This window comes from Cornus florida, unplaced genomic scaffold, assembly GCF_030987335.1.
Source record: "Cornus florida cultivar Cherokee Brave unplaced genomic scaffold, ASM3098733v1 CherokeeBrave_3.0.0_Hap2_Chr08, whole genome shotgun sequence".
NCBI classification, from domain to species: domain Eukaryota; kingdom Viridiplantae; phylum Streptophyta; class Magnoliopsida; order Cornales; family Cornaceae; genus Cornus; species Cornus florida.
The window spans coordinates 46,451,288-46,459,877 of NW_026775578.1; the positions used below are offsets into that span (position 1 = coordinate 46,451,288).

General features: G+C 34.8%; 1 pseudogene; it reads right to left on the minus strand.

The window, feature by feature from the left end:
- Window positions 1–7,638: 7,638 nt before the first annotated feature.
- On the minus strand, window positions 7,639–7,737 carry LOC132272016 (small nucleolar RNA R71; annotated as a pseudogene).
- Between the last annotated feature and the right edge of the window lie 853 nt (window positions 7,738–8,590).

Sequence of the window (8,590 nt, forward strand, 5' to 3'; positions counted from 1 at the left end):
TATATATATATATATTGTATAATACAACAATAGAGAGAGAAGAATTGGGTTTAGAGGGGGTTCTATGCACAAATGGTGAGGGGTAAAATGGGAAATAAAATGGTAAAATGGGGTTTTCAGCTTTACTTTTTGTAAAAAGGTGGTCAGAGAGACTAGTTCTACACCTTTTTTTTTTTTTTTTTTTAATTTTGTGGACTTACATGCACATTTTAAAAAAGTAGGGACTAATTTTGCACAAAATCTATATATCAGAAGAGTTTTCTGCACTTTACCTAAGTTTTTAAAATTAATTTTAATTCTATCAAATTAAAATTAGATTAATAGCAATAATAATGCAATAATTTAAAATGAGAGACGATACCATCAATTCTTTAACGTGAAAATGCAAACGAAAAAAAAAACAAAGATTGTGCGCACCTGGCGAAACAATCCACTGGGATTAAAAGGAGTACGTACAACAAGTTCCAGTACATTTGAAACTACTCTCCACGTGAGTCTATGATTCGAATACCTTTGGAATCACCTGTCGTTTTGATCCTAGTGACTTCGGAACAACTAGCAACATTGATCCACATCAATGTAATCATTTCACGTTGACTCACTTCTCAAGTGATTTTACTCGCATTTTTCACAATCACAAAAATGAAAGGAAACAAAAAATACTGATGTTATGATCAACTAAGATAAATCGTAAAAGCTCGATTTGTACGCCACCCTAATATCACTCTCATGAACATCACCCTAATATCACTCTCAAATAGTAAGTGTGTGCTTTCAAATAAAGAAAAACAAACAGAAAAATCAATTGTGATTTTCTCTCAAAAACCCTCTCAAAAGCTCTTAACAATGGTGAAAATAAATGTCTCTCGTATGCGTATTGGTCATTCGATCAGTTTTAGAACAAAATTGAGTCAAAATCTAATTTAAAAAAACACACAAGTACGAAGTCATTCTATCAATTAAGTCCAACCGGTGAGACTTTTTCAGTACTGGTGGGACTTTGTAGGTCTAAACTCCAATGAATTTTTTGTCTTTTTCGATGACTTAGACGGCAACAAAATGAGAATATCTTGTAGTTCAAGAGATTTCTTGCAAAACTCCAAGATATATAAGGGTTCACCTTCTGTTTCTTTTATTTTACCTAGGGTTAAGGTAATTGTGGAGGGAAAAATCTCCCTCCAGTAAGAATTGTACACGTCATCGCAATATAAATATCCATCACAAATGTCAGAGGTCCATCTTGCTCAAAGCCCAATCCAAGCTCGTTGACAGCCCAAAGTCATAAGACACTAGCCCAAGGTCACAGTTAATTGATCTCTGTAGCATTGCTCAAGCCTGAAACAAGAGATCCAGCCCGTTATCAATGTCACATGGATCAGGTTACTTATGGCCCAAATTCATTGAAAGGAAATTAGTCATATTAGAAGAAAGATACAACAAAGAAAGAAATTACTACAGAAGGAAAATTATACAAAGGAAGGAGCTCTATTTGTAAAGAATTTCTGTAGGGAAAGAATTAGAGGACAAGCAATGCGAGTCCTACCATAATTCAACGAATCTTTTGTGTATAAATGGAGGCCCAGACCTCGAATAAAAGGATTGAGCAATTCTACGCTTTTCTAGATACTGTTCTTATTTATTTTTACTGTTCTTGAGTGTGTTGTATTATTTTTCTCAATTGTTATTGGTTGAGTAGAATTTTGCACTTACAGTAATTAATGTTTGTTTCTGTAATTTTAAGGGCTTCTCCATTTCGCCCGAGACAGATTTAGGATCATCTTAATAGGATTAGGGGCTGGTTTAAAAAAATAATTTAAAACCCAAAGCCCTAAACTAGCTCGCCCCAATTAATTATATATATATAAAAGATTAATTTAATTCTATTAACTATTGTTTCTCTCTCTTCATTTCTTACGATAATTTTAACTTTTAACAACTTTTTATTATTATGATTGATAAAAATTTAACTGTTTATCTTACATTTGTTGGGGGATGGGTCGAGTTTGAATCATATGTCCCAAACCTACCCATTGGCAACTAATTGGAATGCATCATTTTTATTTTATTTAATTTATTATTGTTATTTTGTAAATAGAAGTAATAAGTTTGACTTCAATAATAAGCAATTTATCGAAAACAGTTTTATAAATATTTTTTTCCTTTAGTAAAGTTCCTTCTATAAGTTCCTTCCATATGCATGGTTCCTTTTAATACCTAGGTTTTACAGGTTGGTAGAAGTTGTAATATATGTAATTTGTTTTTTGTAGTTCCTTTTAATAACCCAATTTTATTGGTTGGTAGAAGTTGTAATACATGAAGAAAAAAAAATTAATATATATATTTTTTATTTTAACAAAAAATACACTCATACACACCTACTCATACATACTTGAACTCAATAGATAAACATGACTCAAAAATATTGATAGACTAGAGATGGTTAGATCCATAATATATTATAAATTCTGGGATTATACATGGAAGAACCAACAATTGGCCTAGGAGGTTGCTTTAAAAAAAAAATCAAAACTGAGAAAACAAAAACAATTTAAATATAAGGTGCTTTAAATTGAAACCCATTGACATCCCTGAAAATACCTACATAAACTCATGCTATACATTGCACATTATTGCCACAAATATCTGTCCATTTTCTTTAACAAACAAAAAAAAGACTCACTCACACACACAAAGAGATGACAATCAAATAGTGCTGTGTGGTTGGAATGGTACCTACTCCAAAGCATTACATCATATTTGTCTCTTCACAATTCATTTATGAAAATATAGTAAGATATCGATCATAAAAAACAAGATGGGAGATGGACAGCTTGTTGCACCTCCAGTGATACATATAAAACTTGAGCTTTGAGAGATAGCATTGTTGAGTGACAGAGAGAGCAACTCCATCGCAAGTACAAAGAGCAAGGGAAAAATAGGATCTCCTTGCCTAATGCCCCTTTTGCCCTTAAAAAACCTAAATAATTGCCCATTAAGAGATATAGAATAGGAAGGGGTTAGTAATGCATTGGGCTAGATCCAATGTACAAACATGTTTGGAAAACCAAATAAATGTATGGCATCAAGTGTAAACTGCCTGTGCAGTGAATCAAATGCCTTTTTGAGAGTACAACATGGTGGCTAAGGGGCTTTGTGATAGCCATTACAAAGCTCATGTGCTAGAATTATGTTATCTATTTTTTTTAGTTGAAAGGGTAAGCTTATATAAAATATATAAAATATGTACACAATCCATGAAGATGGACACAGTCCAAGGCAACAACAAGATACAAGAAGGCCTCAAAAGACCATTACAACAAGCCAACTTGGTAAACTTAAACAAGCAAGCATAAAAACTTAAACAAGAAACCAAAACTGTCCATTAGCAAAAGCACAACCTTGTATGTTATTTGTTATTTGTCTATTTTTAACAAAGTCATTCTGTGAGGGATTAATAATTGAGGGAAGAACAGTGCTAAGCTTAGTTGCAATAAGTTTAGATATACATTTATAGATCAAGTTACAACAAGAAATATGTCGAAAGTCACTGACATTTATAGGGTTAGGTACTTTAGGCACTAATGCAAATAAGAATAATTTATTTCAGAAAGTATTCTACGAGATATGAAAAAAATCCTTGATTGCATTAATGATATCTTGTCCAATGATATGAATGCATGGGAGAAAAAAACATGAATTAAAGCCACTATGTCAAGGGCTTTTATAAGGATAAAAAGAGAGAATGCAATTATAAATTTCCAAGTCTATTGGTATATGAGTGAGTGGAGGTAAAAGGTATGAACAAACTTGGAAATTAAGTTTGAGAAAGAGGACATACCTGTGTAATTACTGTAGGTTTGTCTAAGAGGTTCTGGAAGTAGCAGAGAAACTCATTCTTAAGGTCTTGATCCTGAACAACATTCCCATTAGAATCTTCAATTGAAACAATCTTTCTCCTATTGGCCTTGGATTAGAATGGTTTCCTGAAGTATGTAGTGTTTTGACCCCCTACATCCTAAGACAATGTATATGTGTTTTTTACTTAAAGAACATGCATCTCCTTAGCTAAGCAAAGCTCATAAAACTTAGTAGCCGGCCAGGTCCCTTTTATTGAGTCTGAGTTGATCATCAGTTGGATTCAAACCAAGATTAGATTGGCATTTTGACAATTCCTCTCTGTAGGTAGCTACCCTTGTGGAAATTACACCATAATCATTTTTGTTAAGCAACTTTAGATGTCGTTTTAAAGCACTCACCTTCTAGACCACACAAAACATTTTGGTCCTATGACCTTCCTTTTGCCAACCTAGATAAACAATATCAATGAAATTATCATTAAGTGCCTAGAAATTAAAGAATATGAAGGGCATGTGTAAACTATAATTATTAATGTCAAGCATTAATCACATGATTTACATGAATCCCATATCTTAGAATTTCATAATTTTCACATATCTATAATGCATAAATAAATAGTTAGATATAAATACCTCGATCTGTAATTGTAAAACTCAAAGCGCTGAAAAGTGCGTATTTAAACCCCTTAAGCTTAGGCATTGTAATACCTTTATCTATCTTACTCTACCGTTTTAGATTGATTTCAAATTATTTTCATTTTCAGGCACTTATCCCGTAAATAAGCTAACTCAGCCAAATAAGAGCTTAATTGAAGCAATTCTGGAATTAAACAAAGAAAGGAGCAAAGTGGAGAAAGAAGGAAGCAAATAAAGCCAAAGGTGGGAAGCAGCAAAGTTCAATCGATCAAACACTGATCGATCTCAGTACTTCAAGATAGATCCAAGCCTTGATCCAAAAGCAAAAAGTCCAAAGTTCGATCGATCCAACACCACCCTTCGATCGATCGAACATTTTTGTCCTTATTCAAATGATTGATCTCATCCACAGTTGTACCACCCACTAACCACTTTTGTCCTTTTCCCAAAAATATCTCCCAAAATATCTCGGATTTGTCTTTTCCCAAAAAGCTCAACCAGTTGGATCGATCCAGCCTCAGTTTGATGGATCTCAGCCAGTTCGATCGATCCAAGTCAAAGGTTCGATTGATCGAATTTCCTCCAGTGCGAAAAAGTTAAAAAGCCAGCTTATTCAATCTGTCCTTTATCCAATCATTAGAGAATATTCTTTGCACGACCCTAACTCATTTGGTGTGTCACTTGACCTACCTATAAAAGGAATATGATGCACTTTTTGAAGGGGAGACTTAGCATTTGGTAGATACAACTTTAGAGGCTATTCTTAGTGTAGAAGAAAAGAGGAGGAGGCTAGAGACATCATTGGAGTTCTTCATCAACAAGGAGCAGATTTCTTCCATGGAGTTAGCCCTTGAAGGTTGGAGCAACATCACCATGAGTGGCTAGACATCCTTTTGGGGCTAGAGTTAGCCCCAAACATGCTTTCTATATCTTAATCTTATGTATTATTGAGGGATTAGTGTTGTAATTAATGTTTTGACACTTTGATATACATAGATCTTGATTGTTCAATGATTTATGTAGTTAAATGCTTTCAATTGATCATTTTATTCTATCCATATGTCTATGTATGTTAGAATAGATGTTCATGTGCTTGTCTCTAGATTTTGTGTTATTGATGCATGTCTATGTGTATTGATGCTATAGATTTAGAGATTGTCAAAACATAGTGCTTAATGGAATGCTCTTGTGATTTTCTTGATGGTTCATACTTATTCCTTGATGGATTGTGCTTCTCCCCTAGTTTATTTTCATGCTAGTAGTGTAGATGTAGTGTAGTTGTAGTGTAGTGTAGTGTTAAATGGGAGGACAATCCATGCTTGTTATTTGATGATCCAAGCTTTTGAATGCAAGTAGCATATGTCTCTATTCTTGTGTTGTATTTGGATTGTGAGCTTAATGAAAAGATTAATGACTTGTTTTGATCTATTGTGCCTTCACATGTTGTTTAGACAATATATGCTTTATTGTTTAGACATATTGTGCCTTTCACATGATGTTTAGACAATACATGCTTGACTAGCCATCCTTGCTTGTTGAATCAACCAAATACACACACACACTAATATTGCAACACATCATTTGCCCTCATTAGTCACTTGTCAAAGGTATAGAAATGCATTGCTTGGTGGTGATCTCTAAACCCCAAGACTCTTCTCTCTTTTACTTACTCTTAGTTACATTATTTTGTTATTATTTAATTCAATTTAGTTGTTCTCTAACCAACCAACCAACCAATTGTTTGATCACTCGACCTATTAGCCCTAATAGCGATTTCACAACCTTGTCCGACCCTCACAATCCCTTGGGATAATCCCTACTCGCCCTAGCTATATTTATAGTGAAAGGTAGTAGTGGCTTCTATAATTGTAAAACTCTTGGCCCTCGCCTTAAAATTCACACTCTCAAATTTGACGGTGGTGCGGCGACATATTGTCCAATCAGTTTTTGGCGCCGTTGCCGGGGATTGATTGAATTGATTTGGCAACATCGGATTTGTGGAATCAATTAGGATTAATACTCTTTTGATCGTGTCTTTACTTTATTTTTATTTTTCTTTTTGGTTACTTATTGTGTTGTTCTTACTTGACTAGGTGCATTGTTGGAGAGGAAGCAAGCAAATGAGCATTCAAGCTAAGCAAGCAAGGAAAAAAGCTAAAAATTTTAAAAATTTGTTGAGCTAAGCTTTAAATTTGGAATTGAAGTGCTAAAGGACCTTTGTGAGACTTTCTTTACTCAATCCTTTAGTTAAATCATCGGCCCGCGTGGAGGCTTGTTTTTAATTGTTCTTTGTATCATTGTTGTTAAAGCATGGGAGTATGAATTAAATGTTTGTGGAGGAAGTTTCATTGAAATTGTTGTGAAGGCATAGTGTTTGTCATTCTTTGTGCTTGTTGTGTTTTGCATTGTGCATGCATGGACGTCGTTCATTGAGACCAACTCTTGTCCCTTTAGATTTGCATCTTGAATCCGTAATTAGAAATCCTAGAGGAAGAGGAAGTTCAAATAGAACCAATTTATCAATGGATGACCATAATGATGATCATGTTGAGGACCTTGGTCACATAGACCAACAAGGTATCCTTCATCCTAATGTGCACAATGAGAACATACAAGTACCATTAAGCATGCCTAGGCTATACATTCACCAACCACCACAATAACAAGGCCAAGTTCCATATGGAATGCCAAGGCCAATGTATGCTCCACAACCTCCCATCATCAATCAAGGAATTCAAAACCAAGGTGTTCATGTTGCACCTCAAGTAGCTAATTCACCTCTTGCTTTAAGAGACCATTATGCGCCTAATGAGTATAATGCACCTATATGCATCCAATTGCCTCCATTTAGAGCACATCATTATAAAGTTAAGCCACAAACCATTCAAATGCTTCCTAATTATCATGGACTTTCAAGTTAAGAACCTTATAAGCTTTTGGATGAGTTTCTTGAAGTATATTCCACCGTAAAATATACGGACATACTGGAAGAGGTTTTAAGACTCAAACTTTTTCCATTCACCTTAAAAGACAAGGCAAAGTATTGGTTTAATAATCTTAGGCATTTTTCAATCACTTCTTGGACAGAAATGCAACAAGAGTTCTTGAAGAAGTACTATCCGATTTCTAAAACCAATGCCATGAGAACCTCAATTCGAGAATTTTCACATGAGGATGGAGAAATGTTTCATGAGGCATGGGAACGCTTCAATGAATTGCTTAGGAAGTGTCCACATCATGACATGCCCAAATGGCAATTAGTTCAATATTTCTTTGAGAGCTTATCGGACAACTATAAGGGTATGGTTGATGCGTCCATAGGTGGCTCATACATTGATAGGCACGAGGATGACGTGTGGCATTTTTATGAGAGCATGAGTGAAAATTCTTTGCATAGAACATTATCATCCAAGAATGGTAGAAATTCACAAGGTAGGAAGAATGTTGGCTTACATCAAGTTGACCATTCAAATGAAATAGCCGCCGAAATGAAGTCTTTATCTCAAAGGTTTGATCAATTTTTGATTAACCAAAACTCGGCGAACCAAGTATCTTCCTTCCTTAACCATTCTTATCGTGCATCAAATGAAACATGTATGACTTGTTCTAGTGTTCTTCATTCTACTTCTCATTGTCCTCACGGACAAATGCAAAATGAACCTAATGAACAAGTCAATGCAGCTTTTGTGAACCAAGGGAACAATCCTTATAGTACTCATTATAATCCAAGTTGGAAGAATCATCTGAATTTCTCTTGGAAAAACCAAGGAGAGGGCTCAAACCCTTCTCAAGGCTGTTTTCAAGGGAAGTACATTCCACCTCCACTTCAAAACCAAGGATCCTAAGGTTGTAGACCTTATCAATCACAAGGGAATCAATTTGCTAATTCTCATTTTCCCAACCAATCTTATTCCCAAGGAAATACTAGAAGTCCCGCCTTAGAAGAAAAAGTTTTGAATGTTTTTGGGTACTTTAGAGGCTAACACTCAATTGCTTCATTCTCACTCTCAATCTATTGCGAAGCTAGAAACCCAAGTAGGACAAATAGCAAGCACTCTTAATGCAAGAGAGAAGGGAAAGATGCCTATTAATGCCCC